Source organism: Lithobates pipiens, unplaced genomic scaffold (genome assembly GCF_037356315.1).
Source record: "Lithobates pipiens isolate NorthernLeopardFrog02 unplaced genomic scaffold, aLitPip1_a1.2 Scaffold_19, whole genome shotgun sequence".
Lineage (NCBI taxonomy): Eukaryota > Metazoa > Chordata > Amphibia > Anura > Ranidae > Lithobates > Lithobates pipiens.
The window spans coordinates 126,166,978-126,182,093 of record NW_027507764.1 but is presented as its reverse complement, the minus strand read 5'-3'; the positions used below and the strand labels follow the sequence as shown (position 1 = coordinate 126,182,093).

The window sequence follows — 15,116 nt, the reverse complement described above, 5'->3', positions numbered from 1 at the left end:
ACAGTCTTATGAGTCAAATGGGCAGGCTGTAGTGGTCTCCTGTCAGGAGTATACATGTGCGATTAGTTTCGTACGAATCGCAAATTCGTACGAATTTCCCTAAATTCGTACGTTCGGGAGGATCCGAAATACCAATTGCCATGCGTCCGAATTTTGTACGCAATACGAACATTTGTTTACGAATTTCGGATCAGTTGTCGTCGCATCGACGACTCAGTCATTTTGCTTATTGTGAGGGGCTCCCACCATCCTTGTGCTATGCTGACTTCCTCCTGGGGCTGTACCTCTGCTGTGCTCATTATGAGGGGTTTCCACCATTCCTGTGCTGACATACTGAGCACAGCAGGGGTACAGCCCCAGGAGGAAGTCAGCACAGCACAGGGATGTTGGGAGCCCCTCCTAAGGAGCACATGGATGCCATGCACAGCTGCTCCAGTTTTTATCCCCCGCACTGTAAGGGGTCAGCGGGAAAGTGCGGGTCACTGGAAATTGTTTGGTGTTACCAAGCATGTGCTCTCCGCACATCCCCGGTGACCCCAAACAGTGTGGGGTGATCAGGCGAAAACTGGACCAGCGATGCATGGCAGACAATCCGCTTCTCTCTTGTATTTTCAAATCTTAACGGAACAAACTGAAGAGAAGCTGATTGGTTGCCATGGGCAACTGCTCCAGATTCTGTTCGCTCCAAGTTTGATCAATTTCCCTAAATGTCTTTTTATCTGTTCTAGCAGTCATATGTGTAAATGAGAAGAATGGTGGGGGGCACATTAGGGCACATTGGAGCACATCAGGGCACATTGGAGCACATCAGGGCACATTGGGGCCCATCAGGGCATATTGGAGCACATTGGGGCACATTAGGGCACATTGGGGCACATCAGGGCATATTGGAGCACATTGGGGCACATCAGGGCATATTGGAGCACATTGGGACACATTGGGGAACATCAGGACACATTGGGGCACATCAGGGCATATTGGAGCACATTGGGGCACATCAGGGCACATTGGGCACATCAGGGCATATTGGAGCACATTGGGACACATTGGGGAGCATCAGGGCACATTGGGACACATCAGGGCATATTGGAGCACATCGGGGCACATCAGGGCACATCGGGGCATATCAGGGCATATTGGAGCACATTGGAACACATTGGGGAACATCAGGGCACATTGGGGAACATCAGGGCACAGCGTTTACCAGCCAGCATGCAGAGTAGCGCAGGAAGCGTGTGTAATAAGTTTTCTCTCTGCTCCTCCCTGGTGGCACCTCCTCTCTTCTCGTCCATCCCAGATGATGTCACAAGAAAATAGGGGTAGATGAGAAGCGAGGGGAGGGATTGTGTGGAGGAGGGACAGGGACCAACTACTAAGACCAAATGGCCATCTCTGCTGCAGACAGTCAGTTCAAGGAATGTTCAGAGTGAGGGAGGGGTACCCCAGCTTTGGCAAATTGATTTTCAAAAATGCTAACTGCTCCATTAGCTGGGGGGACAACTGGGATCTTTGGGGTGACAGGATGTTTCCCGTCACAGAAAACACCTGCTCACTCTTGACACTTGTCGGAGGGCAGGACAGTAGCTCCTTGGCAATATCTGCGAGGGCAGGCCACTCCTCGCTTTTCCCCTGCCAAAAAAACATTGGATCTGTGGTGGGGTGCACTGGTGGTGCTGACAAATAGGACATAACAACCTCCTTTGCTGATATGGGTTTCTTGGGGTGCATTTCCCATTAGGGTGTCATGTGCCTCAGCCAAGACAGAAGATGCTCCGCTGGCAGGAGCTCTGCTCACTTCACTAGATGTAGATGATGCATGGGAGAGGGGGTCTTCAATATCTTCTTCCTCCTCTTCCTCTTCTCCCAGACTTACCATCTGCCTTTCCCTCTGACGCACCCTGTCGATTAGTCTGTCCCGCCATGTTGTCAGAGCACTACACTGCACAGCCATTTTGCCCTTGATGCGAGGGTCACACATGGCAGCCAGCATCAGTTCTGGGCAAGAGGCGGTCAACTCCTGCATGCGCCTGCCCAACTCCATCAGAAATGTGTTTAGCAGAGCCAACACATCAGGTTGAGGGCAACCACAAGGCAAAGGTTCCTCAGCCGACTTGAACCGCTCCAATTTGCTCTGAAGGTGGTTGAAGAGTGGGAGCACATGACCAAAGCTGGCATCCTCGCAGCTTAGGTGTTCTGTGACAGAGAGGAAAGGTTTGAGGACTGCCACAATCTGAATTATGGCCCAGTCCTCCCTGCCTAAAGGTCTCTCTATGCCAATGTTATGATCACAGGCCATGGCATGGAGAGCCTTTTGCTGGTCAAGGATGCATTCCAGCATTGCTAGGGTTGAATTCCACCTAGTCCCCACATCCTGTTTTAGGCAGTGTTCTGGAAGGCCTGCCTTTCTCTGTTCCACCCTGAGGAGGTGGCTGTCCCTCACACTCCGATGGAATTGGCCAGCCATCTTCCGACAAGAGTCCACCACTTTGGACAGCCTTCCATCGCCGCCAGAAATGGTCTCCACCAACCGAAAACTGTCAGTTACCACCTGGTGGAGAAGGTGGGCTGAGCAGCACACACCCACAAAGCTGCCATCCCTTACAGCCTTGACCATGTTGCTGCCTCCATCAGTGACAACATAGCCAATCCAGTAGTTGCTGTCTGCCTGTCCAAACCACTGCAACAACATTTTCTGCAGGGCTTGCAGGATGTTTCCCGCTGTGTGCTTTTCATCAAGCACCTCAGCGTGCAGGAGGATGGAACGGTACCCATGTTTGTCAACTACTGATGAGGATCCAGGTGTTTGAACTACATCATGGGACACCTTGGCCTGCCACCAATGTGCCGTCAGGGACAGGAAGGCATGCTGGGCACTACACGCAATCCACAGGTCAGTGGTCAGGTGCACTGCCTGTCCACCTGCCCTTCCAATCTCCTCCTTGAGCACCCCGGCACAAGACCTGTATAAGGCTGGCACCAAAGTTTGGCTGAAGGTCTTACGTGATGCCACATGGTACTGTGGTGCAACAGCCTGCATCAATTGCTTGAAGGGCTCACCTTCCACCATGCTGAAAGGTGCTCCTCCAACTGCAATGAGCTGGCCAATCAGGCGTGTTATTTTATGCACCTGCGCCCGAGACATACCCTTACTCTGAAAGCCACCAAAATCTTCCAGGGTGGCCTGGCTGGTATGGATTGGATGCGGGATGGTAACAGCATTTTTTTCTGCCTTATACTGGCTGGTGGTGCTGGCACTCATGGTGGCTGTGGCTGTGCCACTATTGGTTCCCCTTTTGGTGTTTGGAGGATGGCCATGATACTTTTCTCCCCTAACAGCACTGCATGGTGGTGCACACGCATGTGCTGGTTCATGTCACTGTTACTGAGATGCCCTATGTCTCGGCCCCGGCTGACCTCCCTGCCACAGTGATTGCATTTGGCCTTCTGACCGACACCAATTCTTTTAAAATGCTGCCAAATGATGGAACGGCAGCCACCACCTCGGACACTGCCTGATGGAATCCCTTCCACTGCAGTGGTCACACTCTCTTTCTGAGATTCGGCAGGAGCAGGAGGAAGAGACCTGAACATCCCAGGTATATTGGGTGCTGTGATGGATTGAGGTCTAATGGTTGCATTGGCCCATTCTGATGCTGGAGGCTTAGAAAGCACTTGGGCATGGGTCTTTTCAGGAGAAAAAAGTAGTGGGGACTGAGGGGAGATACTTTCTGGGCTGTCGGTGGTGCCAACATGGGTAGAGGGGTGGAAATTAAATTTGTCTACAACAATGTCAGGAAAGCCTGCTTCCACCTCTTTCAGATTGCCAAGGGAACAGTGATCATTAGAAGCAGTAAACTCTGTCTCCTTGCTGACCACTGCCAAGCTCCCTGTAGTGCTGATGGTGATGGCACTGGCAGCAATGGTGGTGGTGACATCATCATGAGCCTCGGCCTCCTGACATGTTTCCTGCTGCATGGCCAGGATCTCCAGCTTTGGCTGCACAAATGTATGTGCACTGGGAACCCCTTTGGCCTGCCCTCTTCCATAAAAGGTACCAATGGGCAGCATGTTACCAGCAGCAGTGGCAGAGGTGGTAGCGCCACTTTTGCTATGAATTGTGCTGCTGGTTCTAGGAGGTAAATCCTGAAACAGATGGCGACATGCAAATGTCTGCTGTTTGCCAGGCTCTTTACCACCAGCAGTCTTCACTCCCAGTCGCCTCAGCTTTATGGGAGGTGAGCTGAGGTCAGAGGGCGCAGAGACAGAACGTCCCACCTGCTGCTCATGTACATGGCTCATAGCTCTCCCTCTCCCAGCCTTTTTTGGCCTTGTTTGCTGCTCATTTTTCCTTTAAAAGTTAGGAAAATGTAGACAAAAAAAATATGATTTTGATTGCAGAAAACTAACACCAAAATCACCAAATGTACAAAAAAAATATTATACAAACAGAAAATAACAAAATATTAACTAAATGAAACAAGAAATGAAAAAAAAAATTATCTCTCAAAACCAACCAAAAAACGAATAAAACCAGAAACTAAACACTAAGGCTGCATTCACACCTGAGCGTAGCTTTTTCAAGCGTTTTTTGCGGCGTTTTTTACCGCGATTTGCAACGTTTTTTACCGCGATTCGCGGCGCTTTTTACCGCGATTGCGGCGTTTTTTACCGCGATTTGCGGCGTTTTTTGCGGCGTTTTGTCGCGAATTTGTGCAGGGCAAAATGTCACCAATGTTAAGCATTGAGCAGATACAGCGTCAAAACGCCCATAGAAACGCTCGTTGTCGCGCTAAACGCTCGAATCAAGCGTTTCCATTAGTTTCTATGGGAATGAAAACGCCCAAATCAGCCCGATTCGTGCGACAAAAAAGGGTCCGGAACTTGTTTGAGCTTCAGGCGTAGGGCTTCAGGCGACTTGGAGTGGAGATGTGAACCATCTCCATTGAGAATAATGTATTTTTTCCCCTCCAGCGTTTTGTAGCTTCAGGCGTAGGGCTACAAAACGCTCAGGTGTGAATGGGGTCTAAGAGATTATACACTTGCAAACTACAACTGATATAAACTAAAATGATCAATGAAAAACTAAGGATTGCAAAGATATTCGCTTAGATGCACAGACAAATAATCGTGTGATCTGCTCCACTACACTAACTAACCCACAAAGGGAAGTCACATGATCGGGCCTGCCCTGTAGGCCTCAGCAGCAGAAGAAAACCTCTGATTGGTCAACCAAGTCCCGTGTTGTTTCCGTAGTAACGAAATTTGGACATATTGTCATATTGAGATATATATTTTTTCCTTTAAATTCATCGTAAAGAACGTTTGTACAAGTTAACGAACCTAACGACAATTCGTATTTTGTACGAATTGAAATTGAATTTCGGACACGAAATACGAAGTACGAATTAATTCTAACACGAACCAGAACCGGAACGAAACGAATTTATTGACGGCACCCATGTCTAGTCAGGAGCCTCAATGGCAAGTGGAGTGTCAGGCAGTTTCAGTAGAATCGAGTGCTTCGATACACAGGCAGCATCAATGAACAGGCCTGCAGCCCCAGAGTCGATTAGAGCCGGTTTCTCAACAGATGACTAGCCCATGAATGGGTAACCAAAACCAGGGGCTTCTGGATAACTGGGGACGAAACAACGCCACCTAAGTTCTGTCTGTGACAGGACCTCAAGGTTCGGGTGTTCCCTGGATGGGTAGGACAAGACTTCAAAAAGTGACCTGCCTGGCCACAATAAAGGCACAATCTCTCCCTCCTCCTAAGGGTTCTCTCATTCGCAGAGAGATGCATGAAGCCCAAGTGCATGGGTTCATCTTCACTGACCGACTCGGTACCAGGAGGCATGGGAGGTGAGGCAGACAAGGGTGGGACTGCAAAGCTCAGAGACAAATATACAGGAGGCTTCTGCAAGCGCTCCTTAAAAGAGAGTCTTTCTCTGAGTCTGGAGTCAGTGAGGATGGCAAATGTGATCACCTTCTCCAGCTCAGTGGGTATATCTAGAGCTATCTAAGCAGCCACGAATGTCTCATAGTTCCAAGCAACCTCTGCTGCCAGAGTACAGAATTCAATGGCGTAATCGGCAACAGTTCTCGAACTCTGTTTGATGGACCTGAAACACTTAGCAGCAGAAGCGGAACATGTGGGAACATCAAATACCCTTTTAAAGAAAGTCACAAACTCAGGGTAACTCAAGACAATAGGTTTTTGCATCTCCCATAGAGAATTTTCCCAGGCCAAGACTCTCTCAGAAAGCAAAGATATCACAAAACCTACTTTGCTTCTGTCCCTGAGAAATGCCTGGGGCAGCATTTCAAAGTATATCTCAACCTGGTTGAGAAACCCTCTGTATTGGACTGGATCACCCCCAAATCTATGGGGAAGTGGAGTCGAACCAGAAATACCTCTTATAGAGGTAATACTCGAGGCGAGTGCCTGCACAGAGACTGGAGCAGCAGCAGGGATGGCCTGCAACACAGGTTGTACTGGAGCAGCCACAGTAAGAGGATCCAGGTGAGCCGTGTGACACAGGAGTGTTTGTAACGTCATGGCAAACTGATCCATGTGGTGATCATGCTCATCCAATCTGAAAAAAATATTACCAACAAATGGATTGACTACATCTTCTGAATTCATAGCCTTCGCCTACTGTCAGAAAACATGAATTAGACTGAGACAGAAGTACAGTTAAATCTCACTTGTTTAATAATAATAAAAAAAGGTAAACAGAGTAAACATAGTCAAAATATAGCCAGAGTTCAGGAACCACAATGGATAGTCAGACAAGCCAAAATTTCAGGGAGCCAAAGATGAGCGTAGTAAAACAGCAAGCAGGATCTGGAGCCAGAAGGAATGTCAGCCAAGCAAGTCTAACAGGCGCACAGGAGAGCGTCTCAAGAGATGTGACCAAGGCAAAGGCAGAGATCATCTGGGCTAGATGGCTTAAGTAGGCAGGATTAATGAGCAGGATATAATCAACAGGTGAGTCACTGTGGAGAGATAGGAGCTGGCAATTAGTTGACAGCTGAGCGGCCAGCTCAGAGAAGGAAGGGCTGAGCCCAGGCCTGACAGTTAAAAAGTAGTCAGTCCATATTGTAAAGAAAAAATGTGATAAAGGGTCTTTGTGAATAAATTGAGGTTGATTCTCACACAGATATTCCACTGAGAAATGAGCCACATGAAGAGGTTAGGAAGTATACGTTACATGTGTGCCCACTACCACCATATAGCCTCTTACTAGACGGATGTAATCCCCAATTAAACCAGTTTCCCCTGATGATGCGCAGTGATGTGAAAATCATTTGGCGGGGCAACGAATGTGTGATGTTATCCTGCCCCCAGCCATCCACTGTCTGATTGCCTTGTATCTGCCTGAACAATGTGAGTACCTTATGTGGTTTTAAGAATAAATATGTTCTAGCGGAATTGACGTGAGTCCTTTATTCCTTTTCCCTGTATGATGGCTATCTGAGTTCACCTTAGAGTTGTGGTGATTACTAAGTGATGCTTTTATACCGAGACCCTACTGACCATACTTACCTGATTTTGAGACTCCGGCTAAAGATTTCAGGCTTCCTATGTGCTGTTGATCTCTGTAATTGGGGATCACATCCGTCTGGTAAGAGGCTTTATGGTGGTGGTGGTCATGCATGTATAGTGCACTTCCTAGTCTCTTCAAGTGGCTCATTTCTCGTGAAATCTCTGTGAGAAGATCTACCTCAATTTATTCACAAAGATGTTTTATCACAGTTGTTCTTTTACAGTGTGGACTGACCACTTTTTAACCTATCACATTTATGAACACGGAATGGTTGTTTTGTTTAACCCCCCTGACGGTCTTCCCGTGTCTGGCTCGGGTGGAATTTTTGTACCATTAGCGGTAACCCCGAGCCAGACTCGGGACCGCATCGCTGGATCCAGGAGGAGGTTTACTTACCTTCTCCCTCAGATCCAGCGTTGTCTCCCCGCTGTACGAGCGAGCCATGTCTCACTCGATCTATCATGGAGCCGAGCTCCGTTCCCTGCGAGCGTTGCGATGCACGGGGACGGAGATCGGCGCCAAATTCAAAAAGTGAAACACACAGTATACATACAGTATAATGTAATCTTACAGATTACATTGCTGTATGTAAATATTTCACATCCCCTTTGTCCCTAGTGGTCTGCCCAGTGTCCTGCATGCAGTTTTATATTATAAAAACTGTTCTTTATGCCTGGAAACTGGAGATTGTCCATAGCAACCAAAACTGTCCCTTTACATCAAAAATGATTTTAGACCAGCTAGAAAACAGCGATAATAAATTGGAATCACTCGCAGAATTGAGGGATATCGATTTGTGGGGAGATCCGTCATCAAATATTGAAAAGTAATGACAGTGACAATTCTGCAACTGAGCAAATTTCAGTGTTTTTGATTTGATCACATTATTGAATAATTTTTATTATTGTTATATTATTATTTGGTACAATTATTTATAGTTATTTATTATATTATAATTTATGATTTCATTTTTCAAACTTTATTATACCCGGGATGTCTGCTAGACTCTGGTTTGGACAGATTTAAGAGAGTTATTCCTAAGAATTACAGGACTACAATATAAAACACCAAATTTTCATGCAAAATAATTGTACCGCTTTTAGCACCTAAAATCCGAAATAATCGTACCGCCAGGGAGGTTAATGTATATACACATAGCACTGATAATTATGTTGAGTATAGCATAAGAAGCGCACTATTTTCTGCATATGTATATGGCTACATAGTTATATTATTCCAGCTTGGACCAGTATAACTATGTTTATACCATATCTGGCTGATCCCCCTGGAAGATGAAAATCACTGAAGTAGACATCACTACTCAGTGATCTTCACTTGCTTCCACGTCTAGTGCTAAGCAGCTGGTCTGATGCAGAAGAGGTCGGCCAATGTCTATTTTTTGTGCAAGTCATGAGCCCTCTTTCCTGCCAAATCCTATAGCCGTTTGCGCAGTTGGTTATGGTTAGAGAAAATACTATTAAGCCCCATACACACTATCAGATTTTCTGCTGGTTTTTGTCTTCAGATTTACCAAAACCATATAATATGAGGTCAAAGAGTTTCAATTTGTATGCAGTCAGGCAGGCCCTTGCACTACATGGTTTTGGTAAATCTGAAGACAAAAATCAGCAGAAAATCTGATAGTGTGTATGGGGCTTTATAGTCACTTGTTGTTTATTATGTTGAGAATGTAACCCTGCATATAATAGACAATGATAGGATATACCCATTCATGTAAACTTCCACCTAAGACTTCATGCACACAAGGCAGTTTTTTTTCCCCTGGATGCCTTTGTATCTGGCAGGTTGGCTCATTCCCGCAATTCGCCTTGTAGGTGTACGTCGGCCCCTTTAAGAGCTTTAGCAGGTGCACACGTGTGCCTGGCGCACGTTGACCGGCGGCCACCCCGAGAGCCAGAATCGGGATCTGTCAATGTAAACAAATACATCCCTTTTCTGATAGGGAAGGAGAGAGAGATCTGCTGTTCCTAGTGATTATGAACAGTGATCTCTCTTCCTCCAGGCAGTCCACTTCCCCCACAGTTAGAAATACCTCCCAGAGAACACATTTAACCCCTTGATCACCCCCTAGTGTTAACCCCTTCCCTGCAAGTGACATTTACACTGCAAGTTTGCAAATAGCAAGTGCCATTTTTATAGCACTGATCGCTCTATAGATGTCAATGGTCCAAAAAAAGTGTCAAAAGTGTCCAACCTGTCCACCGCAATGTCGCACTCCCACTAAAAAATGCAGATCTTCACCATAACTAATAAAAAAATAAAAATGCCAAAAAATCTATCCCTGATTTTGTAGACTCCATTACTTTTGGGCAAACCAATCAATATACACTTATTGTGATTTTTTTTTTTTACAAAAATATATAGCAGAATACATATTAGCCTAAACTGATGAAGAAATGTTATTTTATTTTTTTGGATATTTATTATAGCAAAAAGTAAAAAATATATATATTTTTTTTCAAAATTGATGCTCTTTTTTTGTTTATAGCGGAAAAAAAATAATAGAAAAGAATATAATTTTGTATTTGAATAATTCAACACTCAAGCTCTAAACACGCCTAGCTCCTAAGCACATTTAGATGCGTTTACAAACGCTTAGGTGCTCTCAAACGCTGCTCTCCTAAACACGCAAGTGTAGTTTTTTTGTTCAGCCTCTAAATGCTCCTTTTCCAATATGCCTGTAAACACCTACATGTGCAGGGCCATATAGGCTAATATAGAGGTGATTTGAAGGATGAAAAAAAGTTAAACACCTTAAAAATTGAATTTTTTACCTCCTGTGGGCATGAGGCCTAAGATTCTAATATAATAATGATCACAGTTCTTAAAGTGGTTGTAAACCTTAGTCATGATATCTGAACAAAGCACATATATCTGTAGTGTTTACTTGTCTCTCTCAAAAGCTCTGAGAGTCATTTCTCTCTGGTGCTTCGTTCTTCTGTTATCAGCATGTGTTACTTTTGAGAAGTTGTTCCAATACCAGAGATACAATGGTGACGGGGAGGAGAGCTCAGAACAAAGCTTGTCAATTCACAACACAGCTCTGCGTTGTTCCTTTGTTCCTGTGCCATGTGTGAAGGGGGGTGTGTCCCTTTCCTCCAATCAGCTCTCACACACACTGTACAAGAGCTCTTACTGCAGCCCCCCGTGTGCTACTGACAGATGTAGAAGGAGTTTCAGCACTTTAATGGGATGTAGAAAAGAGAAGACCGCAGATAAACAAGTAAAACCTATAAGAGGATTTGTTCCATCTTTTTGTATCATCTGAGGCTATTCATTTCACTGGGTATATGAGAGGGTTTACAACCACCTCGGTATGAAAGCACTCGGGCTTTCTTACTGGGCTGGCTTGAGAGGCGCTTTTCAGGTGCTTTTCAGTTGCTATTTTTAGACAGAGTAGGAAAATGAAAGAAGAAAGGAAGGAAAAAAGGAAGGTATGAAGGAAGGAAGGCGGGACAAGAGGAAGAAAGAAAACCACATTTTTTCACTTAACATTCTATTTTATCATACTCTGTGTTTTCACATAGACATCTAGTAGTTTAGCCACTCAGGATTGTCTTGTTTTGGTGAGCAGAGTTCGTGTTTTTAGTTGTTAGTCTGGGTCATTGGGTGATAATTATAGGCAACATCCAAGCAGTTGGGTCTTGTTATACTACAGTGTAATGTTATGACTAGACCATGTAAGAAACCCCATCTACCGCTGATTAACAAATAGACAAGCCCGTAAAGGTAGATATTGTTCCTATGACCACTGAGAGGCAAACTGTGTGTTTGAGGACCAGTACACGTTCTCCTAGTGACATATAAATTAGGAACTTAATTAACTGAAGAGAACAACCTTAAGATGTTGGAAGTAGATTAAATCCTCTGTATAAATAGAGAGATTGTGGCAATTCTATTTCCAGAAAATACGTCTATACTGTAATAATGTGTACACATTTTGTTAACTATATAGTAAATGGCAGACACAGGTGCAGAGGTCTTCATTAAGACGCCTTTCACACTGGGGCGGTGCAGGCGTTAGCAGTAAAGCACCACTAGTTTTAGCGGAGCTTTACTGCTGTTATAGTGACACTTTTCAACTGCTAGCGGGGCTCTTTTAGCCCCCGCTAGCGACCGAATAAAGGGTTAATAGTGCTTGTATTGCTCCACCGCTCCAAAGATACTGCTTCCAGGACTTTTTTTCCCATCCTGCAAAAGCACCACCCCACTGTCAAAGCATTTGGGCTTTCATACTGGGGTGACTTGAGAAGCGCTTTTCAGGCGCTTTACAGAAACGCCGGAACAACACCCCAGTGGGAAAGGTGTCTTAAAGCGGAGGTCTGCCTAAAAAAAATAATTAAAAGCCAGCAGCTACACATACTGCAGCTGCTGGATTTTAATAATAGGACACATACCTGTCCTGGAGTCCAGCGATGTCGGCACCGCAGCTGATGTTTCCATCAGCTGTTGGGTGCTGCCGCTGACATTGTGGGTAGGGGAACCCAGCAGTGTACCCTAACAGCTTCACACCGGGAACCCTATTGCGCATGAGCGAGGCCCCATTCCTCTCTCCTACTGGCCCGGCAACAGGGGAGGGAGGAGTAGGGAGCCCCACGGTGATGTTACGGGCCAAGGTGTGAACTCCCTGAAGTTGGAACAGGATACCTGTCAAAGGCAGGTATCTCCTCTCTCCCTCTGGTGCCAATTGGGGCACCAGAGGGGGAGAGGAGACAAATGAGCGGAAGTTCATTCAAAATTCCGCATTAATATTCAAGTCTTCATGAACCCTATTACAATATTTTCCAGAATTGCACACGTACTTATGATCTTTCTGACCTTTCTCTTATATGTGACTTGATGAAACTGTATTTTCCTTATCTTACCAGTCTATGTAATGTAAAAAGGTTAAAGCATAGTATGTAATGGCGAAATTTGTGAACATTTCCTGATGTTTTATCCCTTTAAACATATTACAAGTCTAGAAAAATAACTGTTGATGTGCCAGAAATCAACATGGCAAAACACTTTTTGCCATGACAACACAGCTCTAAATTCTTTAGCTCATGGTGTCAGCCCTGCCTACTTGAATTTGAATAGACTATAAAGAATACCGACCTCTACTCATACTCTCATGTCATTTCCATAACCCCTCCTGCAGCATGGCAGAGAGCACAGTAAGTTATCAGCTCACAAAATTTCTGGCAAAATCAATAGGTATTTTTTGGATTTACTGAACATTTTTAACAAAATAATTTTAATATCATATTTTGCCATTTAGAGTTTACATATACTTTCAATCCCAAACAAAATGTTGAACCGTAGTTGAAGTCGATTTATGCTACTGATTTTAGAGTTTGTCACATCAAAATGTAATTTTGTAATCACCAATGCAAAATGTCATAAGCAGCGTGTAATTTTTATTGCATTGGCTGCAAACTTAGTCTTTGTATGGACAATATTAGGTATTTTAGCATCTCCAGTTCTATACGTGTTCCATAAATTTCCTTTCTTTTAACAGCAAAAGTATTTGACTTTAAAATAATGATTATTATGGAGTAATATTTGAGTAATAAATACCTGTTGATCCTACCAGTTTATGCTTTCTCTCTGGAACACTTTTTTTTTAATGGGGAGACCACCAGCTCACAAATCTGCAGGACAGTGGTCATCCTGTGCTTTTATCCAATCCACTGCAGTCAATGCCCCATGCTGATTGATCGATAATTGGTCTGACCATTCGATAGCTGAGCCTGGGACTTTTTGTAAATGTAACTGCCAATTTTGCCGGATTTCTTGGCCTGTAAGTGGAAAAATAAGGCTGGATCAATAGGTAGTAAAATAGGTAATAAACTGCATTAAACATGGCACTCATAAAAAACAAATACTGCTGTGTTAATGCTAGGGACCAGGGATAAGCTGGGTTAGGTCCCAACTCAAGCTCTTCACATTATCACATCTCCTCCCCACAGCTGCATATAGCCAAAGGGGTAGAGATGCTTGTGATGTAATCAGCCTGATATGGCCACATAGTTCATTTAAGCACTTGCTTACTGGGCACTTAAACCCCCCTCCTGCCCAGACCAATTTTCAGCTTTCAGCACTGACGTACTTTGAATGACAATTGCGCGGTCATACAAGACTGTACCCAAATTAAATTTTTATCCTTTTTTTTCACACAAATAGAGCCTTCTTTTGGTGGTATTTAAACCACTTACCCACTGGGCACTTAAACCCCTTTCTGTTGGTGGTATTTGATCACCTCTGGATTTTTTATTTTCTGTGAAAAAAGATCGAACATTTTGTAAAATAGGGAATTTTTCTTAATTTCTGTTATACAATTTTGAAAATAAGTAATTTTTCTTCATAAATTTGGGGCAAAATTTATACTGCTACATCTCTTTGGTAAAAATAACCCAAATTGGTGGATATTATTTAGTCTGTGTGAAAGTTATAGAGTCTACAAGCTATGGTGCCAATCACTAAAAATTGATCACATCTGATCACGCCTGATGTACCGAGGCCTATCTAATTTCTTGAGACCCTAACAAGCCAGGAAAGTACAAATACCCACAAAATTACCCCTTTTTGAAAAGTAGATATTCCAAGGTATTTAGTAAGAGGCATGGTTTTTTTTTTTTTAAATTGTCATTTTTTTCCCACAATTCTTTTCAAAATTAAGATTTTTTTTTTTTTTTCACACCAAATTGTCATTATAACAGGTTATTTCTCTCACATGGCATGTACATTCCACAAATGACACCCCAAAATAAATTCTGCTACTCCTCCTGAGTGGCGATACCACATGTATGAGATTTTTACACAGCCTGGCCACATACAGATGCCCAACATGGAAGTAGCACATTAAGGCATTGATTGTACTGTAGTGACACTGTTGGTACAGATGAGCACTGTGGTGGCTCTGGTGGACACAGGCGGCACAAGCGGCACTGATGTGGCACTGCAGTGATGCAGATGAGCACTGAGGGGCACTGGTGTGGCACTGGTGTGCACTGTAGTGGCACTGGCGGGCAATCATACGGTAAAGGGCCACTGTCATTGGCCCTTTACCACGGTCCGTGTTGCGCTGGGTCCCGTGAACCCAGCGAGTATGGATGCTCCCGTGTGCACGTCCAGGGGGTGCATGGGAGCGGTTTTATGGGAGGCGTCAATTATCGAACCATCCTTTAGCCATCATTCGGCTATGGGCCAGTCGCTAAACAAACAAAAAAAGATGGAAAATTTTGTAAAAAAAATCACGTTTCATAGTTTGTTATAAAATTTTGCAAACAGGTAATTTTTCTCCTTCATTGATATGCGCTGATGAGGTGGCACTGGTGGGCACTGATGGGCACTGTTAGGCACAGTTAAGGCGGTACTGATAGGCACAGATACGGCAGCACTGATGGGGACAGATAAGGCAGCACTGATGGGCACAGATGGGTGGCACTGTTGGGTGGCACTGATGGGCACTGATAGGTACCACTGATAGATGGCACTGATGGGCATTGATAGATGGCACTGATAGGTGGCACTGATGGGCACTGGCAGGTGACACTGGTGACA

The 15,116-nt window shown here is 44.6% G+C and overlaps 1 long non-coding RNA gene across 1 annotated transcript in view; it reads right to left on the bottom strand.

Moving 5' to 3' along the window:
- LOC143996272 (uncharacterized) overlaps nucleotides 1–13,347 on the bottom strand; it is a 155,414-nt gene extending 142,067 nt beyond the window's left edge. Inside the window, exon 1 of the long non-coding RNA XR_013277522.1 lies at nucleotides 13,131–13,347. This is a non-coding gene — a long non-coding RNA (uncharacterized LOC143996272). The remainder of the gene's footprint in view (nucleotides 1–13,130) is intronic.
- Nucleotides 13,348–15,116: the final 1,769 nt, after the last annotated feature.